Source organism: Octopus bimaculoides, chromosome 10 (genome assembly GCF_001194135.2).
Source record: "Octopus bimaculoides isolate UCB-OBI-ISO-001 chromosome 10, ASM119413v2, whole genome shotgun sequence".
Classification (NCBI taxonomy): Eukaryota; Metazoa; Mollusca; class Cephalopoda; order Octopoda; family Octopodidae; genus Octopus; species Octopus bimaculoides.
In genome coordinates, this window is record NC_068990.1 from 81910563 (window position 1) to 81931412 (window position 20850).

General features: G+C 34.3%; 1 protein-coding gene across 9 annotated transcripts in view; it reads left to right on the forward strand.

Moving 5' to 3' along the window:
* LOC106871599 (tyrosine-protein phosphatase Lar) overlaps positions 1–20850 on the forward strand; it is a 586729-nt gene that overhangs the window by 465721 nt on the left and 100158 nt on the right. The gene's annotated exons all lie outside the window — the stretch shown is intronic.

Genomic DNA, 20850 nt, shown 5'->3' on the forward strand with positions numbered 1-20850 from the left:
GTGTGTGTGTGTGTGTGTGTGTGTGTGTGTGTGTGTGTGTGTATAGTTTGCCAATTTTAGGGAAGCAGAGACTGTAGAAATGGTTCAGGAGATAGAATTATGTCATGTCCTTATGTTTTCTCTCTAAGTACTAATTATTTTCTCCTGAAATATGTAGTAGAATATGAGTACCATCTTGCATTCAACTATTTGCTTATGGCTGTACTGGGCTAGTAACCCCATCCTTTTTTGTGTGACTCTGTTTATACCATTTGTTTTCTCAGAAAAAATGCATAGATAGGTGTGGCAGTGTGCTAAGAAATTTGCTTGCCAACCACTTGGTTCTAGGCTCAATTCAACTGTGTGCCACCTTGGGCAAGTGTTTTTTTACTATAGCCTTGGGCTAGCCAAAGCCTTGTGAGTGGATTTGGCAGACGGAAACTGAAAGCAGCCCATTGTATGTCTATGTGTTTGTTTCCCCCCTCCCCACTAATGCTTGACAATCAGTGTTGGTGTGTTTACGTCCCCACAACAGTAGTTTAGCAAAAGAGACTGATAGAATAAGTACTAGGCTTACAAAAAGCCAAGAACTGAGGTCAGTTCATTCGACTAAGATTCTTCAACAGTGCCCCTGCATGGCCACAGTCTAATGATAAAGGAAGAGGTAAAGTAAAAGATAAAGGAAGAGATAAGACAACAGTATGATGAGAGGAAAGAGGAAGGTGATGATAATAATAATAATAATAAATAATAATAATAACAATAACAATGAAGGGGGAAGAAATATTAATAACAGAGAAATAACAATTTCTAAGCCTATGTTTCGTCTGTAAAGATTATTTAAAATATAAGATGACTGTTTTGATCAGTGATATATTATGGTTTGTTCATAAATTGGATGTTAGATAATACCTTTACCATATTATACCTTAAGAATTATATCTTTAGCAGAAGCTTAAACCATAAACCTGTTTGTATCCAAATTCAGTTTGTTGTTTTGCACCTATCTACTGTTTTAGTTATGGAGATTTCTCTTCAACTAAATGATAGCTGACCATGGCTCTTCTATATCTTGTTGGTCTGTACTATTCACTTTCAAATGAGGCAGTCATTTTGTCCTATGTGTCAAAAGTTAATTTATTTCTACATGAAAATTGGCTAATTGATTCAGACTATATCTGCCAAATGTGAAGGCACGTGGCCTAGTGGTTAGGCTGTCGCTCTCATGGTTGCTAGATCATGGGTTCGATTCCCAGACTGGGCCCGCGTGTTGTGTTCTTGAGCAAAACACTTTATTTCACATTGCTTTAGCCTTCCCCCCTTTTTGATCAGGTGGGGACTGTTGGCCTGCTTGCATAGCCAGTGGAGTGGTGTCATCATTCAAAGGCTAAAATGCAGCAAAACCATCGTGACCAGTGATGTGTAACAACATCTGATAGTCTGGTTGATCACGTAACACCTGCAAAATAATCCCCCCCCACACACACACACACACGCCCACACATCAATTAGCTTCAAATAGAAAACTTCAAATTCACACTGTCAGTGCCTATGGCTCTTAGCTTACCATCAATTCTCTAAGCTATTGTTATTTTCAGTATTTGAAACTGTGTCTTCTGCTTATATATATATTTGTTGTGTTCTTTATGCTCTTATGTATATACAAATGCTTAACTATTTGCTCTTGTACTTATTCTGTGTTATAGTTTGCTTACTTTAGGGTGTTATTAATCAGAAACATTGCTGACATCCTTTTTCAGAATTTCATATATTTTTAACAAATGTTTTTGGAATTTATTATGTTAATGAACTAGGGGGAGAAAAAAAAAAAGGAAAGAAAATAGATTGTTGTAATTTCAGTTCTTTCTAATTACTACCTTAATAAAGTGGTTGTTTAATAATCTTAAGATGAAAGTTTCAACTAATCCAGTGAATATAGGTGTTGATATAATTTATTTTGTCAGTGTTCCACTATTGGACTGGAAACACTCGTGTTTTTAAATTTAATTGAATAGTTTTGATAGTCATCTCACTCACTGTGGGAATTTACTAATTTTTAACCTTTCTGTGACCATATTTCTTATAAAATACTCGTCTGTGTATTCTGACTAATTTTTAAAATAATTAAAAATTTGAAGGGATAACTAACTTTTTCCTTAATAAGCTGACATTTGAAGCATAACTTAAAGGGTTCTTAAATAAAGTCATGATGGAAAGCTTTCATTTTCTTTCTTATGAGAAAATCTCATAGAACCAGAGGCAGTCTTGAGTAAATTATTATAAAAAGAGTTAATATTATCTATATTTTTTAATGTGAAACATAGACAAAAAGAAACTTTTTTTAAAAAAATTTTCCCCATTCTTTGTATCTTCAGTGTTTTGATTTTAATGACTTCTGTATGATTTTGTCAGTAATACGACCAATTTAGGAGCAGTAGTCTTGTTTACACTCAGTTTAATGTATGAAACCAAATGCTATTTAAGCGTGTTTGGCTGTACAAGTTTCCTCTGTTATTCAACAGTGTTGTCCTTGTTCCTGGGTTTTCTGATAACAAATATTGAACTTGTAATTTTAAACTCTTTACGAAACATTAGTCTCTTTTGAGTAACATTTTATATCATTGAGCTTCTGCTATTGAACAAAATCACCCTCAGATTCCACTTCCATTGCCTTAAAAGGTGAGACAAAGACGTTAGAAAAAATTATCCTGGATCCTAAAGAAGACAGGGATGTTATAACTGGCTTACTTTCGATCACAAGTTTGCTCAGTCTGGCCAATTTGGAGGTTAACCAATAGTAGCTTGAAGACAGGAATTATTTTGACATCTTTTGAGTCAATCCAATACTTGTTTCTAACACATTCTTCATACTAATAATAATGAGGCTTTCTAACATTGGCACAAAACCATATGATTTTGAGGAGAGTGCAGTCTTTTATATTGCACACACACAGACATCACCAGGTCTTCAATGGTACTTGTAATTGATCTTGGAAGGATGAAAATGTATTTGACGAAAAGACGAAAAGGCATTTTTGTTTAGCCACTAATTCTACCATATACATTTCTTAGTAAACCTTTACCCATTACTGTTGTTGCCATAATAAAAACTCATGTTGTAGAATCTGTTTTGGTTATTTTACATTTTCCAACTTCAAAACATTGTGTAGTTTTACTGGTCATATAAGTATGAAAGGAATAGTTCTAAGTACCAGTAAAATACTGAGGTACTGTGATATCGGGAAACACAAGGTTATGTAGTCTTGATTACAAGTTTACTGGCTTTGAGCCACTACTGTACACTTCTGCTATGTTATACATATTGCCTGAAGTTAACTTTGGTCATAAGATATGTAGTTTACAGCTAAATATTCAAATTATCTTAAGGTACCTTTGACCATTTCTGCTAAATATACAAATTACCTTGAAGTCATTACAGAAAACCTCTTTAAAAGTTACTATTAGATTATCACTAGTCATTCCTATTAGATATAAAGATTATTGCTTGATTACTCCTGATCATCCCTGACGAGTATACAGGTTAACTATACATAATCATTGAACAAGATATACAAATTCCAGGAAAGTTGGCGCTATCATGGATACACGGGTTACTTTAAATCACCTTTTACTCTCTCTGCAAGGTATTTTCTCACTTGGTTATCCCTACTAGGTATACAAGTTGTCATTAGGTCTTCACTGATGGCCATTCCCACCACATGTACAAACATGTTACATGTTACTGGTCAACAACTTGGATCATCACTACCAAATGTATACACAGCCCATCGTGAGGTCAATATGGGTCACCATTACCACTGATGTTCATACATGTTATTAGATCAACATTGAGTACCATCTCCATCAGCTCTACATGCATGTTACTCTGATAGGTCAACAATGATCTTTACCAGCAGATATACATTACATTTTACTGCTTAGTCAGCATTGATTACTACTAGTTGTACGTACTATACTTCTAATTTCTTTATTGCCCACAAGGGGCTAAACATAGAGGGGACAAACAAAGGGATTAAGTCAATTACATTGATCTTAGTGCGTAACTGGTACTTAATTTCTCGACCCCGAAAGGATGAAAGGCAAGGTCGACCTCGGCGGAATTTGAACTCAGAACTTAACGGCAGACAAAATACTGCTAAGCATTTCGCCCGGTGTGCTAACGATTCTGCCAGCTCGCCGTACTATACTTCTAGGTCAACCTTGTTCTTCATCGCCACCAAATATATAGTTTGCTGCTATGTCAGTATTGTGTATTATCCCCATTTAATGTACATACAGATTAGTATTAGATTAGTATTAATCACCGTTTCTATGAGTTGTTGGTTGGTTAGCACTACTCATTCCTCCCTGATATCTAGGTTTTCTTACTACCTGAAAAATATTTAAAAGTTTTGTTTCAATTCTAGTCTCAATTCAGTTTTTATCTAACAGATTTAGATTTTTAATTAAATACATTCCAACCATGAACACCTTGTCTTTTCCTGTATGTAGTATTGCATTGTCCAATGTGTCCTTCCTTTTATAAGATGGTAGCATGTGGTTTTAGGATAACTTGACTGCTAATGTGTAAAATAACAGCACCCTCAGAAATAAAGTCCACTATAATGGCTGATCCAATGAAATATATGTCTGAGAAACAAGTGTGTGTGTGTGTGTGTTGTGTCTATGTAAAAGAAATTGTTACTATTGGCAGAATTAGTAGAGGGTAGTATATGTTTCCTTTTATATTCTGAGTTCAAATCCCATTTTACCTTTCATCCATCCATTGTCTGTAAAATATGTACTAGTAATGCACTAAGGTATTGATCTAAGCCTTTAGCATTTAAACCTTCCAGTCCCAATATTCTCCCTGTTTTATGTTGAAACTGGCCAGATCCACACTCTCACATTCACCCTACAATGTCATTCTAAAAATAAACAATTACATCTTCAAAATCTTGAAGCTACAAGATGCTACATTTATTTACATTTGATAAATTAATTGGAATGCTAAAGAGTTAATCAACTGTTTCTTTCTTCAAAAATTAGTGGCAAGTTCCTCTATTGGGAGAAATCATCATCATCATCATCATCATTTAATATCTGTTTTCCATGCTGGCACAGTTTGCACGATTTGACAAGAACTGGCAAAGCCAGAGGTCTGCACCAGGTTCCACAGTCTGTTTTGGCTTGGTTTTTATGGCTGGTTTCCCTTCTTAATGCCAACTACTTTACAGAGTGTCCTGATTGCTTTTTATGTGGCACCAGCACCCACACCAATGCTTTTTACACAGCACCTTGGTTTTAGGGTTTCAGATTCAAACATATACACACACATACATACATATATATACATATATACGACGGACTTCTTTCAGTTTCCGTCTACCAAATCCACTCACAAGGCTTTGGTCGGCCCGAGGCTATAGTAGAAGACACTTGCCCAAGGTGCCACGCAGTGGGAATGAACCCGGAACCATGTGGTTGGTAAGCAAGCTACTTACCACATAGCCACTCCTGCGCCTATCATCATTATTATTATTATTATTACTTCCATTTCATTTCTCAGAGCTCTTGATTTCACTTGCTCCAGTTAATTCTGTAAGAGCAGACAACAATTTACTGTTAAGGATTTCACAGGTTCGCTTTCCATGATGCTTAACATGCAAATACCAAACTCAAAACCCTTGCTTTCCCTAATAGAGCAATTTTCTGAGTATGTTCAACTCCTGTGTCCCCGCTCCCCTCAATTTCTCCAACAAATTTCTCAAATCTTGTTAATGCTACAGATTTCTCAAATGTGTTCGTTAATGCTACAAATTTCCCAAATCTCATTAATACTATAATTTCTCAAATCTGGTTGCTAATGCTATTATTATAATTACTGTTGTTGCTATTACTTCCATATCTTTGGTGCATCAAAACACCAGGAGAAACCATTGATAAAGTCAACAATCAAGTAAATTTATGAACATACACAGAACTGAAACGCTTGTATAATCAGATATGGTTGTAACATGAAAATATTGCATATATATATATATATATATATATATATATATATATATATATATATACTCTTTTACTCTTTTACTTGTTTCAGTCTTTTGACTGTGGCCATGCTGGAGCACCGCCTTTAGTCGAACAAATCAACCCCAGGACTTATTCTTTGGAAGCCTAGTACTTATTCTATCGGTCTCTTTTGCCGAACCGCTAAGTTACGGGGACGTAAACACACCAGCATTGGTTGTCAAGCGACGTTGGGGGAACAAACACATACATATATATATATATACATATATACGACTGGCTTCTTTCAGTTTCCGTCTACCAAATCCACACACAAGGCTTTGGTCGGCCCGAGGATATAGTAGAAGACACTTGCCCAAGGTGCCACGCAGTGGGACAGAACCCGGAACCATGTGGTTGGTAAGCAAACTACTTACCACACAGCCACTCCTACGCCTATATATATATATATGAAACATTTGTGTTTCCATGCTTGCATGGATCAGACGGATCTTGGATAGCTAGGTGCCATTCCCGTCACTACCCCCTCAGCCATTTCCAAGTAATGTTATATTTCACCATCCCCAGACATGATTATATAGAAGAATCGAAACAAAGAACACCTCTTGCATGATAGTGACACTCACTCACTCACCACTAATACGCGAAGTTACCGCAAGGGAACAGTAAAGCAAACATGCACACATGTACATATCAAGTTGATCGTTGGTGTAATCATGATGTTCTGGTGATCTTGTGAGCTAGCTTTCTTTATTTCCATTGATTTGTAAATATGCAATAGGCCAAGTATACATACTAATGCAAATATGTATGCATAATTTCTTCCACACTGAAATTAATACTGCATGAATAAAGTTGTTAAACAGCTGTAATACTAAGGATGTCAGGTGGTTAAATATATATTCATTTTTCATAACTCCTGACTCTTATGGTTTATATATATTTATATATAGAGTGTCCACAAATAGATATAATGGCTATCTTGGATTTCTTTGCGTTCACATCAAAGATAGTAAATCACCTGAAAATAAAAGAAAATATTGTTAGGGAATCTCTGGAGACCATAGTTATCAGTATATTCGAATTACGTTAGATATCATAGTGTCATGAAATCAGGGAGTGTTTTTGTGGACACCTTGTATATGCTTATATGAATATATATGTATATATTTCTATAGAGGGTGCTGAAAAGTTCCTGGCTTTAAGGGTATTGCGAAAGGCCTGGCTGGAAGCCCACCCTTCTGAGTTCTTTTACATGGTTTAGAAAAACTGAAGGGCTGCTGCAATAACTGTGTGAATCTGAGAAGAGAATATGTTGAATAAAATCATAATTAACTGATCCTCCTGTATTTTCTTTTACCCAAAGCCAGGGACTTTCAAGCATCCCCCCTTAAATATGAATATGTATTAACATATGCACATGAACATACCTACCTACATAAATACATACACACACTCACTTATACATATGGTGGGTTTCTTTCAGTTTCTGTCTGCCAAGTCTAATCATAAGTCTTTGGTTGGTCCTGAGATATAGTAGAAGATGCTTATCCATGTCCGTGCTGTATGTGTGTGTGTGTGTCTTTTATTTTTTTACTTGTTTCAGTCATTTTGACAGAGGCCATGCTGGAGCACCGCCTTTAGTTGAGCAAATCGTCTTATTCTTTGTAAACCTAGTATTTATTCTATCAGTCTCTTTTGCCATGCCACTAAGTTACGCGGACACAAACACAAGCATCGTTTGTCAAGTGATGTTGGGTGGGGACAAACATACACATACATACTTACATACATACATACATACATACATACATACATGTGTGTGTGTGAAATTGTTACAGTAAATATTATTTACATTTAGTGTCTCTGATTGTCACTCACACCTACTCTGTTTTAGTTTCCCCTCTACCAGTGTAACTGATAGGACATACATTGCATTGTATTATATGTAAGATTATTGTTAAAGGTGGCAAACTGGCAGAATTGTTAGCACACCAGGCAAAATGCTTAACGGCATTTTCTCCATTTACATGTTCTGATTTCAAAGTTCATCAAGGTTGACACTCCTTTCAGGTCTATGAAATATGTACCAGTTATGTACTGGGATTGATGTAATCAACTGCTTGCTCCCCACAATTTCAGGCCTTGTGCCTTTTATTATTATTATTATTATTATTATTATTATTCATCTTTTAATGTCCTCTTCCCATACTGGCATGGGTTGGACAGTTTGACAGGAGCTGGCCAGACAGGAGCCTGTGTCATGCTTCTGTGTCTGTTTTGACATGGTTTTATGGTTGGATACCCTTCCCAACACCAACCACTCCATAGGCCTTGTGCCTAGAGTAGAAAGGATTATTATTATTATTATTAAGTATATGTAAATTCTAAGCTTTGCACATTTATATTTGGAGTATGTTTTATTTACTTAAGCTATTTCTACAATTCTAGTGAAATGGACTAAGTATTCAATTGATTTTGAAATTTATCATGAATTCAGGTTAATTTTGTAAGTCAACAAAACTCGTTCATTTTCTTAACTGGTATCTGGAACATGACTTCAAAGGTTTTTACATAAAAGTTTGGTGGAATGTTTTAATTTAAACATATAAACGTAAAAGTATTTTTGTATCATAGAACTAGAGGTGTTCTTAGTTGTGGTATCAAAACGGTTAAATACCTTTCCTTGCATGAAGCTGGTCTGTTATTTTGTTTTTCGTATCATATTCACTGACTGGCCTGCACTTTCTTGCACCAGTGTGCATCGCATAAACAAATATTAGTTCCATTTTTTTTAGAATATGATCAGCAATGTCAGGCCAAACTAATCACCTTATTTCACTTCTCTCATTCACAACGAAGCATAAGATTTTCTACATTTCTTTTTACTATTTCTTCTTCCTTTTTACTGGTTTCTTCTCTTTCTCAGATCTGTTAATTCAAAATCTCCATGGAGCTCCGACCTTAGTCATTCGATCTGCTAGAAATAGCAGCTATACACCTCTCTCAAATCACACCCTGTCATTTAAAAAAACCAAAAAAGGACATATTATATAATGTAAGTCCACATATCCATGAGAAAACATCTAGAATGTCTTTAATGGAGATAAACAACGTCACCATAGTTATTGCCCTTTGTATCTTTCTGAATACATGTTAATACAATGATACCATCAATGCTATCTCTTCTAATCCTACACTATCTTTCTCAGTTTCAAGTCCCAACTTTGTGCCATAATGTGCTTACACCACTAGAATCTAAAATGCCCATATTCACTGAGTATGTTCCCCACTTTGTTTGCATCATCTGAACAGACTATGTACATGTCTCTATTATAACATGAATGCTGTAGATTTCAAAATCATTCATACTGGATTGTGATGCATCATCGTAACCATAGATAAAAAAAAAAGAAAAGAAAAACAAATAACCATACTGTGTTCCTTGTGGGCATATATTCTTGTGAAAGCATGTTAAATGTGTTTCTTTTTTTATCCCTCTGCATTTAAAGCATGGAAGTTATTGATCTTAGATCTGCTCAGTCAAAGCTGACCTGAGATTAAACAACTACTTTAGTGATATTTAGTCTTTTGGGCTTATCCATTCTATCCATTAACAAACATATAATATATATGTTAATGTAAAGAAAAAAAATTCAATTTCGATCTGGCAGCTTTTCTTATGTCATCTTGACAAAGATGCTAATTAGGTAGGTATCTGTTTGAGACGTTTGAAGGCCTTTACTAAGCTGTATACACATGTAAAAAGCGAAATTCAGAGCAATGTTTTCAAATTACTGAAAATAGTACAGCAACAGTTGTAGTTGCAGTAACCATGGTGGTGGTGAGAGAAAAATAACAATTAGTTACTGAAGTGATTCTTATTTATGAGCAGTTAGCAGTGACTGAAAGATCTCTTCCAAAGTTCTAGTTAGAGCTGTCTGTTGTGAACAGTTGAGTTTAGTTCAGTCAAACCTGGTCATATGTTATATATACACCATCCTCAATAATTGTAAAACTCATAATAGCTGTTACTTTAATTTCTTCAGAAGCATTGTTTTAAAGAACCTATTAAGCAGGTCAACTGAAAGCAAACCTGTTCTTGTGGCTTAGGGATGGGGGACTTTTTTTAAGAACCTGCAAGGTACATCTGTGCTCAGAAAAATTCAGATATTTTATAATTCTACAAATTCATAGATATGCATCATTATCATCAGTGTTATGTTTGTTTTTTTATTCATTGGCATGGGTTGAATGAGATATATTTTTCATGGCTGGATGCCCTTCTTGATGCTAAGCTGTTTAATCACCAACTGTACATGGTGGTATAAAATACCTTATCTAGAAATTGGGCTACATACGGTATGCAGTTTATATTAGATTAAGACTTAGTTATCTTCATGAGTTTTCTCAGGTTTTTTCAGTGAACTGTTTCGAATGTCACTGTAGGCAGGGGTTTCCTCACTCTAAGGTAGTTAACAGTCAAGGAATGCACTCATCATTTGGGACACAATATTGATAATGAAAGCAATTGAGTATATGCTGCTTGAATCCATAGAATCCAGAGTGAAATGCAATGTGACCAAGTCCACAGCTAAATGACAGATGATATAGTGAAACTGTTAAGAGTTAATCAAACTTTTTTCTCCACAAAGTTACTTGCTAGAAATATGAAACACCTTACTGTCTTTAAAAGGAAAGGACACGACACAATGGATAATATAGTATAAAATATATTGTGTCAAAAAGAAAAAGACACAAGAAAGCCATAGAACATTTCAATCAGTATGTCTGCTCAATATTTCTTCGGTGACTAAGATGATGAGTTGGCAGAATTGTTAGCACATTGGGCAAAATTCTTAGCAGCATTTTGTTCGTTTTTACATTTTGAGTTCACATTCTTCAGAGGTTGACTTTGCCTTTCATCCTTTCAGGGTCGATAAAATAAGTACCAGTTGAATACTGGGTTGATGTAATTGTCTTATCCCCTCCCCCAGAATCGATAAGCCTTGTGCCAATATTTGAAATCAATATTTCTTTAGTGAATAGAGAAAGCCTTGATATGTAAATGTTGACAAGTAATATATATATTCTTTTCCATGTCTTGGCCAAAAGTGCAGTAATCATTATCTTTTCTTGAGCTTTCATGACTGCTTAGAGGAAGTGAGTGGTTACCATTATACCAAGAATTTAGTGTGAATACTTGCAACAGAGTTGACTCCACTAAGTGTACCCTAGGGCCATGTGTTAGAGTTACACTGGTTGGTGGATTAGAACTGTCATTCAGGATTGAAAACAAATCCATCTCACTATCCATACACCAGATATTTTTATCCTCCAGACGCCCATATTTGGCTGTTCTTTTCTTATATTGTTTTTACATAAAGTGGTTGTTTGAACTTGGGGAGTGTCAAATTTCTTAACTGCAGCAGTTAGATATGTCCCTTTACATTCTGAGATTAGTTTCTTTGGAGTAAAGTTTATCTTTTGTTTTATTTTAAGTACCAGCAAAGAACTAGGTTTGATTTAACTGGTTATATTCCTTAACAACAGGAAAAAATAAAATGTATGTCTTTGTGCCTAAGTTAGAAATTAATAGTGTTGCTGTTCTTAGTAATTCAGATTTTACAAGTAGATACCCTTATCCAGTTCTGATGCTGTGTGTTAGCAACAGTTAGTAAGAGAGTCTGTTATGGTCATTTGTGAGGAGTGTAAAAATCTATCTTTTTGAGCTTTGCCCTTTGGGAATGAGCAAATAGAAGGAAGTAATGTTGTTTGATTGCTGGAAGTAATATTGTACTGTTTCCTTTTTTTTTTCCCTCCCCCCCCCCGTTCTCTGTCTCTCATTTAACATCAGTGTCTTTTTTTTTATTCTAAGCATTTTCTAACATTGCATAAGAACTCTTATGTTATTTATAGTTATAAATTTTATATTCTCCCTTAATCCTGCGACTAATTATTTTCTAGAACTATCTGCAGTATTCATTTCTCCCAAAACATTAAAAAACAATAAACAAGTGAAGAACAAATATATAATGCGTGTATATATTGTCAAGGAAAAAATAAAGACCATCCTGAAATATAACAATATCTGTTTCAACGCACAATTTTACATCGGGAATCTTACTCAAAAAATTCATAAACGTACTAAAATGCCACAATGTATATTCTATGATTCATGAATTTATTTATTCTTAGGAATAACCCTTTCATGACCATATTTCTTAGGAAATACAGATTTCAATTAATTTTGAAAATAATCAAGAATTTGCTGGGAATTTAGTAAAATAATTAACTTTCCCATAGTTAAGTTGGTGCCTGGAGTACAAGCTTAATTATAGGGTTTTATATGAATTTATGGTAAAAGGTTTTTAATTTAAACATGAACACTTTTAAGATGAATTAGAGATCATTTCAAGCAGGTTGGTGTGATCATAGGAGTTAAACCCAGGTTGATTCAAGAATATATTTTTATAAAGACATATTTTAGAAGTGAATGCCAGGTGGGAACTGGCACAAATTATTTTGATCCCCAAATTTGCTGCTACTCTTCCTTCATTTACCTTTTTAGCCCTTATACATGTATCATTTTCTTTCAACATAAAAAAATGCATTATAATTATTTCACTGCTGCTTAATTTGAATTTATTTCTCGAGAAAAACAACTGTTTAGAATCATTTGAATAGAATTTTAGAAATATTAAGGTATCGGATTTTCACTCCAGTTTTATAGCATTTTGCTTTAACCCTTTAGAGTTCCGGTTATCCTGTCAGCTGTAATGTGTATGTATTCACATCATTTTGAATTTATCCGGCATTATTTTGTAACCTTGAGATTTTGATGATGTGATTGTTTATGTTCAAAATGACTTTCTAGGATAGGTGCAAGATGTCAGATCTGGCCAGTTTGAACATTAAACATGTAGAATATTTTGGCCGGATATGGCCATTTTAAATGCTTAAGCGTTAATGAAAGCATATAATGAAAATTCTGGGAAAAAGGAAAGTTTTTTTTTTAAGTTATGAAGTGCTATAGAGCACATTTAACCAGATATTTTGTTCCCTGTCCAAACAAATAGATTAATTGCTTTTCAGCTGTTGAAAAACCTTCTTTCACATGTTCTTTCAACCACAAAACTAAAGAATGAAATAAATAGCTATTTAATTGTAAAATTCTAGGCTTGACAATAGTCATTCCCACACAGGCAAATAATGCCTCCCATATTTCTATACTTAAGGTGATAAATCAATAAATTCATACCTTCCTATGTACAAAATTTACTTTTGTTTTCTGATCTGAACTACAAAGAAATGAGTTTTATTTATTTTCATTACACTGAATAATTATCTCTTAATTCTGGGAAAGGTTTGTTTCTCTAGCTTAAAACTAACATTTTCAACACATTAATTGATTTTTAATTGATGCAACGTTTTATAAATAAGATCATATGAAGACTTAAGGAATAAATTAAAGAGTTGTGGGGGCATGTTAGGGAGTTGATATTTGCAGGTAGTTGTAGCAGTAGTAGATGTAAACAGCCTCCACTCCCAAATGAGAGGAATGTACATAATACAGTTTGTTTTAATATCTATTTTTGGTACACTTCTTAAAACATTAGGAAATGGAGAGAATTTAAGAATTCAGGATGAATGAAAGAATAATGACAAGGATGGCTTCAAGAAGTAATCAGACAATATTGCTTTTATGGATATTAAATTGTGATTGGTAATGTTTGTATAGTGTTGCTGCTTATAAATTCAATCTCTATTGGCCTTTAGTCTAGTAAATAGGAAACCAACACTTTTCATTGCCCTTTTATCTAATTTTATCTTTAAGATGTATATTGAAGTGGGTTAATTAAGTATTTATTTTTTCTTTGATTATATATACATACATCTGGCTGCCAAAACAGCAATGATATTTATATAATCATTGTTTTCTCTGTACAATTATCAGTTGATAATAATGCTGCTATTATTATTCACTCTATTATATTTACATCTTTCACCTATTATACAATAAAATAATTGGTGATAATAGTTGCCCAGTAATGAGACTACTGTGTAATTAAACTATAAGTGTGTTGTAATTCTAACTCCTTCATTTATTTTATAGTAGGTTACATAAGTGTGTGGCAGAACTGGTTGAGCATTCATACAAACCTTTTGTAGCATACATGATCACAAGCTGGTATACTAAAGGCTATGTGAATTGTCTGACTGATAAGCACACACTAACCAGATACTGGATTGGCCAGTCAAAATAATTTTAAAGTTTGGAACATCAGTTAGTACTTAAAAGCTTATGTCAAAGCAGCATATATCAAAACAGCTTGTTTCATATTTCAGAAGTTTGGTCATTTTTATTTGAAAGCTCCCTCTCTAGAGTTGCATATATTTCACACATTTGCATACAAACTGGAATTGAGGTTGGTTCAACTAAGATGTCATCACAGAACTGGAATCTGTAAGGTTATGAAAAGATTCAGTCTGGGTCATGTGATCTGTTATAGAAATGGTTATTGCAAATGACTACATTCATGCATCTTATAGTGCAGTTAGAGAACATCATTGTCGGTCACTGTTTTCCAATTGTAGATGTAAAGAGAGTGTCTAACTCTGCAGAACAGATATCTTAAGAGATTTGGTAAAGCTCTAGTTTTTTTTTTTTTAGTTTTTCTTGATGTTTATATTTTTGTTAATGTAATACATACAAACAATGTTATACACAAACATATATGTGTATATATGCACAATGTCTATTTACCTAATTAAACTCACCATGTATTGGTGAACCAGGGGCTCTCAAGATGCAATGAGATTAAATGTTGAGCCACATAGTTATAAAATGAATTCTTTAACCACTCAGCCATACATCTTCCTTCACTTTAAAACAAAAGTTTATTCTTTACTCTGAATATATGTATTTTTCACATTGTTTTTACTCTCTCTCGCTCTCTGTAAATAAATGCACTTCTAATGTGTTAAAGAATTCCATGAATGTATTCATATACTGGATTATATCATTGATGTTCTTTGTCTGCTGTCATATTTGGAATGGTCAATGTAATCCTTTGTTGTCTGAGATTAACTAGATCAGCTAGCTAATCTTATAGAATTTATTATACCTTGATATAAGTTCTGGCTCTCTTCAGAGTTTTATGATTTCACAGTTATTTATTATGTTTTATTATGTATCATATTCATAGTATTCCCCTAAGTTTAGCAGTAGTAGCAGTAACAGCAGTATTTGCTTATCGGGTTTTATTTGTAATGCACATTTAAGAAAAGAAAAAATTCTCACCACTCGTTTCAAACAAATATGATTATGGGAATCACTTGGTCTCAAGTTTGATCTCATTTCCTGCAAGTGGCTTCTCCCTAATCATCATTATCAATGTCATCATCGTCATTGTCACCATTACTACTACTACTACTACTACTACTATTACTTTTCCATGTTTATGGGGGGTTAGACTGGTCATACTCAGTTAACACCGTATCTTTCTTTTGCCAACTCTTTTGTAAGGTTCAGCATCCTGAAGTTATCCTTCACCACTTTTGCTTATGTTTTCTTTAGTTTTCCTCTTTCATAGTTTCCTTTTGCCTGAATCTCTCATCACTTCTTCAATGTAGTTATCTCTCTTGTACACTGTATCTGATTTTCCTTAATCTCATGTTTTCTCTAAGCTCATCTAGATCTCACTAATGATACACACTACTAGCATTATACATCCAGTGGAACACGCTTCATTTCTTTCTGGAATTTAAACATCTATATTGAGTGTCCATGACTCACTATTGTGTGGCATTTTAATTGCTACACAAACATAATATAATCTACCTTTCATTTGAAGAAAGAATCCTCTCATTGGCAGAGCTAATATAAGCTCCCTTAACCTTTACTATTTTTTTAATTCTAATTTTGTATGCTTTCAGAGTATCCTTTGTCCTCTTCTTTTGATAAGGTCACCTAGCAGATGCTATCAACTAGTTTTTATAGCACTTGTCTGGTATAAGATGGAATTATTTTACTTAGTGTTGGGGACTGCTGACTACTCCTGTGTGTCTTCCCCATATGGCCATTATTCACTTTCAGGCTGCCTTTGACCCTACTATACATCTCATGCATTCATAGATCACACTGTGTGCACCATATGAAATTTGGACTGAATCCTTTTCTGTATATGAAACCTGATGACTGTGGAGTCATGTCTACTCACCAAAACCTCAGCCTTTAGTAAGTTTACTTTAAGGTCTCTTGATTCTAGATTTTGTTTTCACATCTGGAATTTCTACTCTATGTCCTCCACAATCTCCACAGTAAGTACTCCAGTCATAAGTATCTAGAGGTTTCCCATGGACAGCTGGTTTTAAACTGCTTTATTATAATTTGGAAGCAGGAGCAAAGTTGAAAATTAAGTTTTGAGGATTAGATACCTGCACACAAAATTCCTTACTGCATTGCTGGCTCTCACTTTGTTGAGTACTTAACAGTAAATGGTTTGCATCATTCTCAAACCATTCATATACTTCTAGTTTTCTTAGTGACCACTTAACTTGAGATTGTAGTATTCTATCAAAAACTTTCTTCAGGTCAGCAAATGCTATGTGGAGAGGTTTACAATAGTTTCTAGTAGGAGAGAAAGAGAGAGAAAGAATCAGTAATATCTCCACTTGGCACAAACCCTGAATGCATCTCATGTAAACTGATTCTCCTTTTAATTAGTTATACTAATTCTGGTACTTTCAAACTTCCAGTTTTCTGTAGTTACCTTTTCTACAAGATCCTTTGCCCTTGTAGCAGTTGATGATTATACTGTGATGCCATTCATCTGGTATGACACCTTTCTCTATTATTTGGTTAACTCTGCAGGTGACTAGCTTGAGCCCTAGTTCCACAGATATTTTCAGCATCACTACAACTATCTTTGATGAACCTGCTTCTTTCCTTCTCTTCATATCCTTAATGACCATTTTGGTCATTCGGCTGTCCATTGCAGTAGCTGATCCCATTGTGGATACAAGTGGTACACTTCTTCCTTTCATACATTCTCAACATTCATCATTCTCAACATTCATCATTCTCTCATGCAAACATTTCCAAGTCTCTTTTTTTTATGTATTTTGTCAGAATCAGTTGTACTGATGAGCCGACCATTATCATTTCAAACCCAAATTTTACAAAGTTCATTTTGACACTCTGCTTTGCAAGAATTTCTGTGGTAGCTGGCATGCATATAGCTAGTTTATACTAGAAGGATCCAGATTTGAATTAAACAGTAGTAGTCATTATTGCTGATTAATCCTGATGGAGCAGACCTGTAACTAAGAGTATGTATGTTGTGATCATCCTTTCTTCGTTAAGTTATAATGTATCCATTTACATTTTTCTGATACACTTAAGATTTCTCGTTGATTTGGTTTATATTTCTAAAAGGTCAAACGATCTCATGAGGCTCATTCATTGATTTGTCGAATGGGATGTGTACATGTGTGTATTGGTATAAATCACATAGTTAGTTACAGAGCCATTGGTATATTTTACTAATGATACAGATCACTAAGGAAACAGATATTTATAACTGTTCTCAAGAGAACTAAAACTTTGCTGTAGCATTGATCTGAAAATCCCACTATAAATATATTGCGGTAGAAATCCGAGGGTTCAAGTAGCTCCCTTAGTTGCTTCTTAGTTTCTATATTTCAGGAGTAATTAGTTTTGTTTCTGCTCCTCTAAATAGAATCTTGAAATATATTTTAAGAATCCTGATCAGATTGCAAATAACATCTAGGAAATAGATATAATTGAATTTCTCAGTTTAACCATATTCAGTATCTCAACAGCCTGATGTCCATGTGAATATATGTTATATGTATTTGTGCTTTTGTATTGTAGACATCTTAGATAAGAACTAAATAATACAGCATAGATGTTTACTAGATGTATTGGCTACTCATTACTCTGGTCATACTACTACTTACAAACATATCACTATATGATAATAGTAATGATAATAATAATAATAATCGTTTCTGCTATAGGTACGCTGTCTGAAATTTGGAAGAAAAGGGGCTAGTTAATTGAATTGATCCTTGTGTGCAACAGGTACTTATTTCAATTGATCCTGAAAGGATGAAAGAAAAGTCGGACTTGGTGGAATGCTGTTAAACATTTTGTCCCTCATGCTAATGTTTCTGCCAGCTCACCGCCTTAATAATAATAATAATAATAGCTGCAGTATTAGGCACTGGCTCTCAAGGTTTCTGATCATAACTGATAGGAAATGTTATGTCTTGGTATAAAAGATGGGCTACAGCAAATATTCTGCTCAATACCACAGACTTGCTTGTCAGTTGTTTGACCATAACCAGCTGAACATGTCCCTTGGTGGCTGACAATATGTGCATCTCTGATCATAAGTAGAAGTAGTGGGGGAGCATCATAGCCATGTCTTGAGAGGAATTTTTTGGAGTTTGTAATTCACCTCTGGAATCAGCATCCTTAAACAAGCCTTATTTGAGCAGAATGGGCTACTCGACCTGAAGAAAATTCTGAGTCCCTCCTGCAAGATCATGTGCAGTTTATCTTGAAATGAGACCACCATGTCGTGCACATGTGCCTGGTATACCCTTATCAGACGGGTAGTCATGATGGGTATACTAGGCTCCATATATGTTATCCTTGTGTTACCGTGATGGCATGCACTGCTCTCTCACTCAATAATAATAATAATAATAATAATAATAATGATAATGATGATGATTTCTACTTTGGGCACAAGGCCAACAATTTTAAGGAGAAGGGATTAGTTGATACCCACGACCATGTAAGAATGAAAGGCAAAGTTGACCTTCATGAAATTTGAACCTAAAAAGTTAGTAGCAGTTTTCCAGTGCCCAGTCAGTTCTACTTTTATAAAAACATTTTTTTTCATTGATGCACCATATGATAAGTATTTCTCTGGCAAGAAACTGGAGACATGAAAGTATAATAATAATAATAGTAGTAGTAACAGCAACAAAAGGTATATACACACACATATATATATATGCGAGTGTGTGTGGTGGGGTTGCATGTAACATATATGTATACAAATAGAAGGAAAGAGCATTCAGTAGATTTTACAGGATTTATATTCATTGAAGGATGGTTTGTGAGTTAAGAATCCATTACTTGAAATTTCATAGGCACAGGAAGTATGTTTAATCATTCAAATCTTCCATTTGTGTTTGTGCGTATGTTCTGATTGGTAAATGTATTTAGCAGAGTTTTTTTCTCTTCTCTTCCGTGTATGTGTGCATGTGCATACACATATGAAACAGGCATGTGTGTGTTTATAGCTTGATGAATTGATAGAGAGATAATTGTTGATGAGGGATTTAGCATTTGATAGTGCAGAGACACACATTTTGGTCTATCTTTGAAGTGAGCTTCAGTCATAACAGTCACTGTGTAAGATCACAGAAAGATTCTTAGATTTACTTTATGGTTCTTATTTCTTTAGCCTAAAACATTTGCATAATGGTAATTAATGTCCAATGGATCCAAGAGACAGGGTGTCCCCCCAAAATTGACATTATTTGAAATGTGTATATATGAGTAACTATGTCCTAAGTAAATGAAATTCAATAAGTTTCATGTTTTTTTTAAATCAAAATTCAAACAAGAGATTCAGAGTGATGTAGATTTTCTAACTGATTTCACAAATGTTCAACATGCGTATTGCCTGTGACACAGCACACACCAAATCGGCAGTTCAGCTCCTGCCAAACATCCTGTAGTGTATCTTGTGTAACATTTTCCAGTGCCTCAGGGTGCAGAAAGAGAGGGTGGGTATAGACCAGTCCTTTTACATGGCCCCATAGAAAAAAATCACAAGGTGTCAGATCAGGTGAACATTTCAACAGCACATTGTCATTATCACTGGGACACCTGATCCATCTCATTGAGATAACCCAGCACATTCAGCCTCCAGTGAGGTGGAGCCCCGTCTTATTGAAAAATGAAGTGTTCATGCTCATTTGCAGTGAGCTTATCAAATAACCAGTCATGTTTTCCTTAAAGAAAACAGTCCATAAAGACGATTCTTCATTAAACTTTGAGATCATTTGAGCAAGAACTGACTATATTATTAAACTATGAAATGATGTTAATTTTGGGGAGGACACCCTGTATATTGTAGTGGAATGTGGCAAAGAATTTTAAGTTATATATGGTTTATGTTTAGTAGTACTGATTAATATATTTGATTTGAGTATTTCTAAAGATAAGAAATGCATTTGACAGAAGAGTGACAGATTTATGGTTACACATTACAATGTATGATTTCAGTTACTGTCATTGTATTAACAAATACTCTTCCCATATTCTTCGAATCTTTAAAAACCTCTTTCATTTTAATGTCTCTTTCTCTCTCAAAAATTTAGTAGTTTTGTTTTATCTTATTCTAACATAATTTCATATCAGATACAATAACATTTATTAATTCTCCATTAAGCAATTGATTGCTGCAATACGAGATATTGACCAGTTACTGTTGATAGTATTTTCCTCATTGCTAAGTACTGTTCCTTTCTATAAAATGCAACTCAGCCATCTATCAATACTCCATAAATTAAGTCTTGATATTTAATTGTTGTTTCATATTTTCCACAAAATAAAGATTTGTCTGGACTGAAAAACCTATTGGAAACCTATTCCCTTGTTACTTTGATGTGGGGATTGATTTATAAATGCAATTAGATACAAATTGAAATTCAATGATTCATCCCCCACTCGCTCTGTATACACATGTAATATGTGTGTGTATGTATGTATATATATATATATATATATAT